The following is a 13,176-nucleotide window of genomic DNA, read 5'->3' as shown; positions in this document are numbered from 1 at the left end:
TTTTATCTTTCACACTTTTGACTTTCTTTATTCATCCAAATAGCAAACTCATCACCACTCAACCTGACCAACTCGGCTATGTCCCGTGCTGCAGTTCTCTGTCTTATCTAGATCATTTGCAATTGAATGGAATAGATCCCTTTTGGACAAAGTGGATTCACCTGCTGCTGCAGTGACCACAGGTGTGATAAGATCTAGAATTGGCATCTGGTGCGATCTCTCCGCTTCCACTCCAAAGAAAGTTACCTGTTTATTCCTATCATGCATTGGTTTTTGGGGTTTTCTTTGAGTAATGATGATCTCTTTAGTAGTCTGTTGGCGCCCTCTCCTGGAGGAATAGTTTGCTTGCTCTTGGACATTCTAAAAGAGAGGTCATGATAGACATTGAGCTTCTGAGCTCAATTGGGGACAGTCATGGGTGATGAATGTTTGCAACCTGCTGCAAAGCCTCATACCACAATATAAGGAACGTCAAATACTAAGAAAGGGCGGCCTATGAAAGAATTACTACTTTCAATAAGTACACTTAAACGGCTAATTGGGAATAGAAAAACTGTAAAAAGCCCTCTAAGAAAGCCCCCCTCTAACCTTTGATAGTAAGTTTTTCTGTAGTCTGCCTGTTGATGTATTTTCCGTTTGAACTGTGCACAACATGAAGAGACGGAACACTGGCGGCTTGTCACAATGCCCCCGCTGACATCACAATAGCGCTGCTGCCTAGAAAACAAGCTGCGCAGCAGAAGTTGTTCTTTGGGTGGGAGGGTGGGCTAGTGTAAGGAGGGGGCAAGCTCTTTTTTTCCCGGGTGGTAGGGGGATGACAGGAGAAGGGATGCGGGTGGTGAGAAGGGTACAGAGGGCAGGGTTTGGGGGCTGGGAAGGAAAGGGAAAAGATTAGGGTTTGGGGATGATGAAAGGGCTTTCTACGGGTAAGGATGGCAAAGGGTGGCAGTGACGGAAAGTCAGGCAACCTGTCCTGTCCGTCTTTTTGTATCGTGAATTGGAAAGACTGCAAGGGGGAGGGGAGTTGCTTGCGCCCTAAAGGAGGAGTTATTCAGATTCATTGCAGTGGGGGGCGGCGGCTGCAAAACGCACCATTCTTCTTGTTTTTGCTCTGCAAAGCAGCCTTTTCAAGGGTTGGCTTGGGTGACAAAATGTCTTCTGTAGGCGTGGGTTTGTCTCCCTCTCGCTCTCTCTCCCTAAGATGTGTCCGGCATAGGCCAGGGTGCCACTCGAGGCCCAAACCAATTCTGGTTATCGCTTCTCGGCCTTTTGGCTAAGATCAAGTGTAGTATCTGTTCTTATCAGTTTAATATCTGATACGTCCCCTATCTGGGGACCATATATTAAATGGATTTTTAGAACAGGGAGATGGAAAAAGAGCTTGCTCTGTCCACTCCACGCATTGACCTGGTATTGCAGTACCTCCAGGACCGGTGCACCCCTTCTTAACCCAGTTTCCAAAAGCAGAACTCAATTCACCTGATTCATATTAGCCCGGTTTAATGAATTGGAAGAAAGCATACGTCTTCATATGCACCTCAATTTGGCCCATTCACTTTTCACACTTCCTCCTTTTGTTTTTTATCTTTCACACTTTTGACTTTCTTTATTCATCCAAATAGCAAACTCATCACCACTCAACCTGACCAACTCGGCTATGTCCCGTGCTGCAGTTCTCTGTCTTATCTAGATCATTTGCAATTGAATGGAATAGATCCCTTTTGGACAAAGTGGATTCACCTGCTGCTGCAGTGACCACAGGTGTGATAAGATCTAGAATTGGCATCTGGTGCGATCTCTCCGCTTCCACTCCAAAGAAAGTTACCTGTTTATTCCTATCATGCATTGGTTTTTGGGGTTTTCTTTGAGTAATGATGATCTCTTTAGTAGTCTGTTGGCGCCCTCTCCTGGAGGAATAGTTTGCTTGCTCTTGGACATTCTAAAAGAGAGGTCATGATAGACATTGAGCTTCTGAGCTCAATTGGGGACAGTCATGGGTGATGAATGTTTGCAACCTGCTGCAAAGCCTCATACCGCAATATAAGGAACGTCAAATACTAAGAAAGGGCGGTACTAAGAAAGGGCGGCCTATGAAAGAATTACTACTTTCAATAAGTACACTTAAACGGCTAATTGGGAATAGAAAAACTGTAAAAAGCCCTCTGAGAAAGCCCCCCTCTAACCTTTGATAGTAAGTTTTTCTGTAGTCTGCCTGTTGATGTATTTTCCGTTTGAACTGTGCACAACATGAAGAGACGGAACACTGGCGGCTTGTCACAATGCCCCCGCTGACATCACAATAGCGCTGCTGCCTAGAAAACAAGCTGCGCAGCAGAAGTTGTTCTTTGGGTGGGAGGGTGGGCTAGTGTAAGGAGGGGGCAAGCTCTTTTTTTCCCGGGTGGTAGGGGGATGACAGGAGAAGGGATGCGGGTGGTGAGAAGGGTACAGAGGGCAGGGTTTGGGGGCTGGGAAGGAAAGGGAAAAGATTAGGGTTTGGGGATGATGAAAGGGCTTTCTACGGGTAAGGATGGCAAAGGGTGGCAGTGACGGAAAGTCAGGCAACCTGTCCTGTCCGTCTTTTTGTATCGTGAATTGGAAAGACTGCAAGGGGGAGGGGAGTTGCTTGCGCCCTAAAGGAGGAGTTATTCAGATTCATTGCAGTGGGGGGCGGCGGCTGCAAAACGCACCATTCTTCTTGTTTTTGCTCTGCAAAGCAGCCTTTTCAAGGGTTGGCTTGGGTGACAAAATGTCTTCTGTAGGCGTGGGTTTGTCTCCCTCTCGCTCTCTCTCCCTAAGATGTGTCCGGCATAGGCCAGGGTGCCACTCGAGGCCCAAACCAATTCTGGTTATCGCTTCTCGGCCTTTTGGCTAAGATCAAGTGTAGTATCTGTTCTTATCAGAACAAACTGAGCTAGCTACACTTGACGAGATACGATCAGGGAGACGAGCTCCAAAGCCCAGCCGAGACCGGAAGAGGGAGATCGGACGGAAGAAGAGCTTGGCAGAAAGAAGCAAGAAGACGAAGGCTCGGAGAAGACTTGGGGAGACCAGAGGAACTTCGAGGAGGAACACAGCGGGAGAAGACACCCGGAGAAGAATCCAAGATCCAGCTCCGGGAACTCAAGCAGGAACCAGCCATGGCAAGCAAGCCAGAGAAGGCAGCCAAGAAGGCTCAGGACCCAGGGACCTCCAGGAAGGCTCATCCAGAGGCTTCTTCGGCCCAAGAGGCCCCTACCTCCGACGCCAGCCAGCCGGAGGGAGCCCGGACGCCGCCTGAAAAGGCTCCAACCCTGGAGCCTTGGATGCGGCAGACGGTCGCCCTGAAGCTAAAGGCGGTGGATGGTAGGTTGCCGGACATGTCCAGCGACGTGTTCTGCAAGAAGATGATTCTGGATCAGGGCTTCTCCAGGGCGGAAACCCTGAGTGTCCAGACCTTCATGACTGGCATTTTTCTGGTAACCTTTGCCACGGTGAATGCCTGCAGGAGATACTGGGAGGCGATGAACGCAGCGATGCCGGACTCCCCTTTTCATTCTTTTTTAGGATCCTGTCCTATACAGAGGGATGAGAAGAGGATCACGGTCTCCATGCGGAACCCGCACACCCCAGGAAGAGACATCTCCACGTTCCTGGGACGTCTCTGCACAGTGGTGAGGGAGCCATCCCACATCCTTAACGGCAACGGATTCTGGACGGGTAAGTGGTCAGTAACCGTTCGACTCCACAGGGAACCAGCATCCGAGGATGGTCTCCAGCACCTGCCCCCGACATTCTCTCTGGGAAACTCCTTTGGTCTCATCTACTACCCGGACATGCCACACAACTGCAGGAAATGTGGCGGGAAAGGGCATTCGATGAAGACCTGCAAGGAGGACGCCTGCAGGGTTTGCCGGGTGACAGGACACAGCTCCAAGGACTGCCCAAAGAAGAAGACTTGCAACCTATGTGGACAGGCGGACCACCTTTACAAGGACTGCCCGCAGCGGGAGAAATCCTGGGCAAGGGTTGCCGCGGCGACCCAGTATCGGGTAGTCACAGCTTCGTCGACCAAGGCAGCTACGACCAAGGCCACAGAGGCCAAGGACAAGGCGGCCAAGAACCCGGCGACCGTGGCTCCAGCCGATGCCCCAGCAGCCACGGAGTCCAGGGAAAAGAAGGGTAAGAAAACTGTTGCCCCCTCCCTGGTCCCCCCCCCTGTCACCCCTGTCCAAACCCCTCCCCCCCCGGCCAACCCTACTGAGGATTCCACTACCTCCACCTCATTTCCCTACTCCTCAGTTGGCCTCCTCACCCCCCCCCCAAAGCCCACTCTCCCTCCCCAGACCATGAGAGCAGAGGGCCTCAGCACTCTTGCACTTTTCACCGAGGAGGATTTTCCAGCTCTTGTCTCCTCAGGTACAGGCCAAAGGAAAAGGAAGGTGGAAGATAGTCCTGTCGCAGAACCTTCCAAGCTGTTCATTGTGGACCTTAACCCACCCCAGGAAGAGGAGGATGGCCTCCTCCCAGAACCGGACGTGTTGGAGCAGATGGTGGAGTCCCTTGTGGCCGAAGAAGAAATGGAGGAGTCGGAAGCCACTGAGGCACCATCCCTGCTTGATCAGCTAGCAGAAGAGGGTCTGCTGGAGATACCCTTACCAGCAGGTGCCAAAGAGGAAGAACCGCCCGACCGGAGTGGTAACTAAGGCACACCGCCTGCTCTAACTTTCTCTTTCCTCCAATGACTGCTAACATTAACATCTTTTCCATTAATGTTAGGAGCATCAGAGACAAGTTCCGACGTCAGACAATTTTTGCGTTCCTTAACACTCAGTCTAGTGACGTATTTTTCCTGCAGGAATGCTCCCTTCCCTCCTCTAGGTCCTTCAACCATCTGGCCAGGGAGTGGACCCATGGCCCATCCTACTGGTCTGGCGGGGGCGACTGTAGGTCCGCGGGGGTCGCCGTGCTGATCAGGGGAAGCGCCTTCACATTGGACTCTGTTCAGGAAATCGTCTGCGGCAGGTTACTGCTCGTGGATGGCACCTGGGCGGGAGAACCTGTCAGGTTCATCAATGTGTATGCTTCTCCTGTGAAGAGCGATCGACTGGAGCTCCTCCAAGCCCTGCGCCCTCAGCTCGCTACCGCCAGGACGGTAGTGATGGCCGGGGATTTCAACTGCCCGATTGAGGAGGATGGACGCAGTTCTGGAACGGCTGCCAAGTTGGACGTCACATCCAAACTGCTCATTGAGATGGTGACCGAAGCCTCTCTTGTGGACGTTGTTGGCTCCATCGGACACGGATCCGTGAACTATTCATGGTGCCGATCCGATGGCTCGCTGCGTTCCAGGATTGACTTTGTGTTTACCTCTCGGGCGGTTGGGCGGAGTGGGCACTCGATGGTCCCCTGCTTCTTCTCTGACCACAGAGCCATTCACTTTCAAGGTGTGCTGGGCCATGGCTTCCCCATTGGCCCGGGCTCCTGGAAGCTGAACTGCTCTCTGCTGGAAAAGGGTGAGATTCTGGAGGAGCTTAGAGCTGCCTACTCCACGTGGCGGGCCTACAAGGCGGGCTTCCAGTCTGTTTCTGACTGGTGGGAATACGTTAAACTCGAGTTCCGTTTCTTCTTTCAGGCAAAGAGTCAACAACAGGCGTGTCTGAAGAGGAGGGACTTCAGGAGACTCCAGCGTGAGCTGCGTTCCCTGCAGGACCTTCTTCGATGCGGCTGGGACGTGAGAGAGGAGCTGGAGGAGACTAAGAGGAGCCTGAAAAGGCACTTCGAGGAGGAGTCCGAGCGAATTGTCTTCCGTTCCAAAGTGGAGAACCTGGAGAAGGGTGAGAAATGTAACTCGTTCTTTTTCAGGAAACTCCACGCCGGTCACACGCCCATGAATGAACTACGAGACGAGAGTGGAAACATGCGACGCGGGAAAGAGAACGTGATGAAGGTCGTCAGCGACTTCTACAGCGAACTCTACGCCCGCAAGACTACTGACCCCGAGGCCGCCGATAAGTTCCTGTCAGGTATCACTAACCATCTTGACCCTGCAGACGCGGCGGCCATGGATGTTCCTCTGACGGTGGACGAGCTGCTCTCGGCCGCCAAATCCTTTAGTTCTGGCAGGACACCGGGCAGTGACGGCCTCCCAGCAGAGCTCTATGTAGCGCTGGGAGACCTAATCTGTCCGGACCTGTTAGGGCTGTATGAGGAGATGGTGGTGGAGGGCAGAATGCCTCCATCTCTGAGGGAAGGAATGGTCACGATCCTGTACAAGCGTAAAGGAGAGAGGTGCGACCTGAAGAATTGGCGTCCCATCACCCTTCTGAACGTCGACTACAAGATCCTGGCCAAGACGATGGCAACGAGATTGAAGACTGTTATCGGACGGATCATCCACCCGGATCAGACCTGCGGCATCCCCGGACGTCGCATCGCAGACAGCCTGGCTCTCATGCGGGACACGGTCGAGTACATCAAAGCCCGCCGGGTGCACGCAGCCCTGATCTCGTTGGATCAGGAAAAGGCCTTCGACCGTGTTTCCCATGAGTTCCTGGGCAAAGCTCTGCACAGGTTAGGTTTGGGTAACATGTTTTGCTTGTATGTCCAACTAATGTATTTTGATATTCACAGCTCGGTGTTGGTGAACGGCTGGAAGACTGACCCCTTCCCGGTCCTCTCAGGGGTCAGACAAGGCTGTCCTCTGTCACCTCTTCTTTTTGTTTGTGTTATAGAACTCTTTGCAGAGGCTATCCGGCGGAATGGAGAGATCAGAGGGATCACCGCACCAGGACCAGAACGCTTCGAGGTCAAGTGCTCGCTCTACATGGACGACGTGACCGTCTTCTGCGCGGACCGGCGCTCAGTCGACACCCTCGTCCAGGCCTGTGAGACCTTCGGACGGGCTTCGGGAGCCAAAGTCAACTGCGGGAAGTCGGAAGCCATGCTCTTCGGGGACTGGCAGCCGGCCTCTTCCGCCCCCTTCCCTTTCAGCATCCAGCCGGATTTCATCAAGGTTCTTGGAGTCTGGTTCGGGAAGGAAGGAGCAGCCCTCAAGTCCTGGGAGGAACGCTTGACCAAGATCACCCAACGGATCGGTCTGTGGAGCCTCAGACGCCTCACCTGTGAGGGCAAAGCACTGGTCCTGCGTAACGAGGTACTGCCCGTGCTGCAGTACACGGCCCAGGCCTGGCCCCCCCTTGCCACCGTGTGCAGGGCCATTACCAGGACGGTGTTTCGTTTTGTCTGGGGATCCAAGATGGACAGAGTAAAGCGGAGCATCATGTACAAGGATCCTCGCAAGGGTGGGAAGGGCGTACCCGATATCCCCACCCTCCTGCGATCCTCCTTCGTATGTGACTGCGTTCGCCGAACTCTGCGAGTCAAGAGAGGTTCCGCGGGTGGGTCCATGTCTCGCTTCTTCCTGCTCCCCCTTTGGAGACGGTTAGGCTGGGACAAGTGGGACAGCTCCTTCCCCTACAACTGGACGGCGCCATGGTTCTACGGAGACGTGGTTCGGTTTGTGAGGGAACACCAACTGGAGGGACTCAAGCCTGATTTGTGGAAGCCAAAGACTATCCACAAACTCATCAGAGCCAAGGACGAAATGGAGAACATTCCAGGACTTCATCACGACACACTGGAGACTGTTTGGACAAACGTGTCATCGGCTGGATTGACCAACGGGCACAAGGACTTGTCATGGATGGCGATACAGGGCGGACTGCCCGTCCGGTCATTCATGCACGCCCGGAACCTGTGCAAAACCCGGTACTGCCCAAGGTGCCCCTTCGTGGAGGAAACATCGCTGCACGCCTTTTGGGACTGCCGTTTCGCACAGCGCCTGTTGGTTGCCCTGGAGGATGACCTGAGGAACTCCGTCCCCAGAGGGAGCCTATCGTACCATTCCGTACTTTATGGACTCTTCCCTGGGACTCACACCGTTGGAGCCATCCAGGAGGCTTGGCGCCTTATGAACTGCTTTAAGGACGCTATTTGGGTCGCCAGGAACCGGCTCATCTTGAAGAGGGAGAGGATGTCTATCCAGGATTGCCGCAGGCTGATCCACAGCCTGCTCAGAGACTATTCCATCATGGACAGTCCGGACGACAGCGCCGAGGAGGAGGTTTAGACCTCTTCCATGCCCCCTCCCTCCTTTTCCCGTTATGTGCGTGTTTCAATAAAGCTTCGGGCCTGTGATTTCCCCACCCTATCCCCCTTTTCCCCTACCCCCATCCCCCAATCGCCGGTTCGTCGTTATTTATTGTCTAACTTTTTTCTTTCAGCTTGAGTGTTATGGATAAGCATAGGAGTGTGATGTATAGTTTAGTGCGTCGTACTCTATGGCTATGTAAGAAGGATTGTATAGTTCTGTGTGTACGGGGCTGCGGCACTGTACACGGTTTGTTACCTTTTTGTGAGTAGTGCATGATAATAAAGATGCTGTTAAATCAAAATCTGTTCTTATCAGAACAAACTGAGCTAGCTACACTTGACGAGATACGATCAGGGAGACGAGCTCCGAAGCCCAGCCGAGACCGGAAGAGGGAGATCGGACGGAAGAAGAGCTTGGCAGAAAGAAGCAAGAAGACGAAGGCTCGGAGAAGACTTGGGGAGACCAGAGGAACTTCGAGGAGGAACACAGCGGGAGAAGACACCCGGAGAAGAATCCAAGATCCAGCTCCGGGAACTCAAGCAGGAACCAGCCATGGCAAGCAAGCCAGAGAAGGCAGCCAAGAAGGCTCAGGACCCAGGGACCTCCAGGAAGGCTCATCCAGAGGCTTCTTCGGCCCAAGAGGCCCCTACCTCCGACGCCAGCCAGCCGGAGGGAGCCCGGACGCCGCCTGAAAAGGCTCCAACCCTGGAGCCTTGGATGCGGCAGACGGTCGCCCTGAAGCTAAAGGCGGTGGATGGTAGGTTGCCGGACATGTCCAGCGACGTGTTCTGCAAGAAGATGATTCTGGATCAGGGCTTCTCCAGGGCGGAAACCCTGAGTGTCCAGACCTTCATGACTGGCATTTTTCTGGTAACCTTTGCCACGGTGAATGCCTGCAGGAGATACTGGGAGGCGATGAACGCAGCAATGCCGGACTCCCCTTTTCATTCTTTTTTAGGATCCTGTCCTATACAGAGGGATGAGAAGAGGATCACGGTCTCCATGCGGAACCCGCACACCCCAGGAAGAGACATCTCCACGTTCCTGGGACGTCTCTGCACAGTGGTGAGGGAGCCATCCCACATCCTTAACGGCAACGGATTCTGGACGGGTAAGTGGTCAGTAACCGTTCGACTCTACAGGGAACCAGCATCCGAGGATGGTCTCCAGCACCTGCCCCCGACATTCTCTCTGGGAAACTCCTTTGGTCTCATCTACTACCCGGACATGCCACACAACTGCAGGAAATGTGGCGGGAAAGGGCATTCGATGAAGACCTGCAAGGAGGACGCCTGCAGGGTTTGCCGGGTGACGGGACACAGCTCCAAGGACTGCCCAAAGAAGAAGACTTGCAACCTATGTGGACAGGCGGACCACCTTTACAAGGACTGCCCACAGCGGGAGAAATCCTGGGCAAGGGTTGCCGCGGTGACCCAGTATCGGGTAGTCGCAGCTTCGTCGACCAAGGCAGCTACGACCAAGGCCACAGAGGCCAAGGACAAGGCGGCCAAGAACCCGGCGACCGTTGCTCCAGCCGATGCCCCAGCAGCCACGGAGTCCAGGAAAAAGGGTAAGAAAACTGTTGCCCCCTCCCTGGTCCCCCCCCCTGTCACCCCTGTCCAAACCCCTCCCCCCCCGGCCAACCCTACTGAGGATTCCACTACCTCCACCTCATTTCCCTACTCCTCAGTTGGTCTCCTCACCCCCCCCCCAAAGCCCACTCTCCCTCCCCAGACCATGAGAGCAGAGGACCTCAGCACTCTTGCACTTTTCACCAAGGAGGATTTTCCAGCTCTTGTCTCCTCAGGTACAGGCCAAAGGAAAAGGAAGGTGGAAGATAGTCCTGTCGCAGAACCTTCCAAGCTGTTCATTGTGGATCCCAATCCACCCCAGGAAGAGGAGGATGGCCTCCTCCCAGAACCGGACGTGTTGGAGCAGATGGTGGAGTCCCTTGTGGCCGAAGAAGAAATGGAGGAGTCGGAAGCCACTGAGGCACCATCCCTGCTCGATCAGCTAGAAGAAGAGGGTCTGCTGGAGATACCCTTACCAGCAGGTGCCAAAGAGGAAGAACCGCCCGACCGGAGTGGTAACTAAGGCACACCGCCTGCGCTAACTTTCTCTTTCCTCCAATGACTGCTAACATTAACATCTTTTCCATTAATGTTAGGAGCATCAGAGACAAGTTCCGACGTCAGACAATTTTTGCGTTCCTTAACACTCAGTCTAGTGATGTATTTTTCCTGCAGGAATGCTCCCTTCCCTCCTCTAGGTCCTTCAACCATCTGGCCAGGGAGTGGACCCATGGCCCATCCTACTGGTCCGGCGGAGGCGACTGTAGGTCCGCGGGGGTCGCCGTGCTGATCAGGGGAAGCGCCTTCACATTGGACTCTGTTCAGGAAATCGTCTGCGGCAGGTTACTGCTCGTGGATGGCACCTGGGCGGGAGAACCTGTCAGGTTCATCAATGTGTACGCTTCTCCTGTGAAGAGCGATCGACTGGAGCTCCTCCAAGCCCTGCGCCCTCAGCTCGCTACCGCCAGGACGGTAGTGATGGCCGGGGATTTCAACTGCCCGATTGAGGAGGATGGACGCAGTTCTGGAACGGCTGCCAAGTTGGACGTCACATCCAAACTGCTCATTGAGATGGTGACCGAAGCCTCTCTTGTGGACGTTGTTGGCTCCATCGGACACGGATCCGTGAACTATTCATGGTGCCGATCCGATGGCTCGCTGCGTTCCAGGATTGACTTTGTGTTTACCTCTCGGGCGGTTGGGCGGAGTGGGCACTCGATGGTCCCCTGCTTCTTCTCTGACCACAGAGCCATTCACTTTCAAGGTGTGCTGGGCCATGGCTTCCCCATTGGCCCGGGCTCCTGGAAGCTGAACTGCTCTCTGCTGGAAAAGGGTGAGATTCTGGAGGAGCTTAGAGCTGCCTACTCCACGTGGCGGGCCTACAAGGCGGGCTTCCAGTCTGTTTCTGACTGGTGGGAATACGTTAAACTCGAGTTCCGTTTCTTCTTTCAGGCAAAGAGTCAACAACAGGCGTGTCTGAAGAGGAGGGACTTCAGGAGACTCCAGCGTGAGCTGCGTTCCCTGCAGGACCTTCTTCGATGCGGCTGGGACGTGAGAGAGGAGCTGGAGGAGACTAAGAGGAGCCTGAAAAGGCACTTCGAGGAGGAGTCCGAGCGAATTGTCTTCCGTTCCAAAGTGGAGAACCTGGAGAAGGGTGAGAAATGTAACTCGTTCTTTTTCAGGAAACTCCACGCCGGTCACACGCCCATGAATGAACTACGAGACGAGAGTGGAAGCATGCGACGCGGGAAAGAGAACGTGATGAAGGTCGTCAGCGACTTCTACAGCGAACTCTACGCCCGCAAGACTACTGACCCCGAGGCCGCCGATAAGTTCCTGTCAGGTATCACTAACCATCTTGACCCTGCAGACGCGGCGGCCATGGATGTTCCTCTGACGGTGGACGAGCTGCTCTCGGCCGCCAAATCCTTTAGTTCTGGCAGGACACCGGGCAGTGACGGCCTCCCAGCAGAGCTCTATGTAGCGCTGGGAGACCTAATCTGTCCGGACCTGTTAGGGCTGTATGAGGAGATGGTGGTGGAGGGCAGAATGCCTCCATCTCTGAGGGAAGGAATGGTCACGATCCTGTACAAGCGTAAAGGAGAGAGGTGCGACCTGAAGAATTGGCGTCCCATCACCCTTCTGAACGTCGACTACAAGATCCTGGCCAAGACGATGGCAACGAGATTGAAGACTGTTATCGGACGGATCATCCACCCGGATCAGACCTGCGGCATCCCCGGACGTCGCATCGCAGACAGCCTGGCTCTCATGCGGGACACGGTCGAGTACATCAAAGCCCGCCGGGTGCACGCAGCCCTGATCTCGTTGGATCAGGAAAAGGCCTTCGACCGTGTTTCCCATGAGTTCCTGGGCAAAGCTCTGCACAGGTTAGGTTTGGGTAACATGTTTTGCTTGTATGTCCAACTAATGTATTTTGATATTCACAGCTCGGTGTTGGTAAACGGCTGGAAGACTGACCCCTTCCCGGTCCTCTCAGGGGTCAGACAAGGCTGTCCTCTGTCACCTCTTCTTTTTGTTTGTGTTATAGAACTCTTTGCAGAGGCTATCCGGCGGAATGGAGAGATCAGAGGGATCACCGCACCAGGACCAGAACGCTTCGAGGTCAAGTGCTCGCTCTACATGGACGACGTGACCGTCTTCTGCGCGGACCGGCGCTCAGTCGACACCCTCGTCCAGACCTGTGAGACCTTCGGACGGGCTTCGGGAGCCAAAGTCAACTGCGGGAAGTCGGAAGCCATGCTCTTCGGGGACTGGCAGCCGGCCTCTTCCGCCCCCTTCCCTTTCAGCATCCAGCCGGATTTCATCAAGGTTCTTGGAGTCTGGTTCGGGAAGGAAGGAGCAGCCCTCAAGTCCTGGGAGGAACGCTTGACCAAGATCACCCAACGGATCGGTCTGTGGAGCCTCAGACGCCTCACCTGTGAGGGCAAAGCACTGGTCCTGCGTAACGAGGTACTGCCCGTGCTGCAGTACACGGCCCAGGCCTGGCCCCCCCTTGCCACCGTGTGCAGGGCCATTACCAGGACGGTGTTTCGTTTTGTCTGGGGATCCAAGATGGACAGAGTAAAGCGGAGCATCATGTACAAGGATCCTCGCAAGGGTGGGAAGGGCGTACCCGATATCCCCACCCTCCTGCGATCCTCCTTCGTATGTGACTGCGTTCGCCGAACTCTGCGAGTCAAGAGAGGTTCCGCGGGTGGGTCCATGTCTCGCTTCTTCCTGCTCCCCCTTTGGAGACGGTTAGGCTGGGACAAGTGGGACAGCTCCTTCCCCTACAACTGGACGACGCCATGGTTCTACGGAGACGTGGTTCGGTTTGTGAGGGAACACCAACTGGAGGGACTCAAGCCTGATTTGTGGAAGCCAAAGACTATCCACAAACTCATCAGAGCCAAGGACGAAATGGAGAACATTCCAGGACTTCATCACGACACACTGGAGACTGTTTGGACA

At 54.4% G+C, this 13,176-nt stretch overlaps 1 non-coding gene and 1 pseudogene across 1 annotated transcript; both read left to right on the top strand.

Moving 5' to 3' along the window:
• The first annotated feature begins 1,253 nt into the window (after nt 1–1,253).
• Nucleotides 1,254–1,444, top strand: LOC142252760 (U2 spliceosomal RNA). The gene has a single exon (XR_012726127.1). It is a non-coding gene; the product is annotated as a U2 spliceosomal RNA (small nuclear RNA).
• Nucleotides 1,445–2,848: 1,404 nt separating this feature from the next.
• LOC142253579 (U2 spliceosomal RNA) lies at nt 2,849–2,953 on the top strand (annotated as a pseudogene).
• Nucleotides 2,954–13,176: the final 10,223 nt, after the last annotated feature.

Source organism: Anomaloglossus baeobatrachus, chromosome 9 (assembly GCF_048569485.1).
Source record: "Anomaloglossus baeobatrachus isolate aAnoBae1 chromosome 9, aAnoBae1.hap1, whole genome shotgun sequence".
In the NCBI taxonomy this organism is placed as follows: Eukaryota; Metazoa; Chordata; class Amphibia; order Anura; family Aromobatidae; genus Anomaloglossus; species Anomaloglossus baeobatrachus.
Note: the sequence above shows the minus strand (reverse complement) of the source record. Positions and strands in the feature narration are given on the sequence as shown.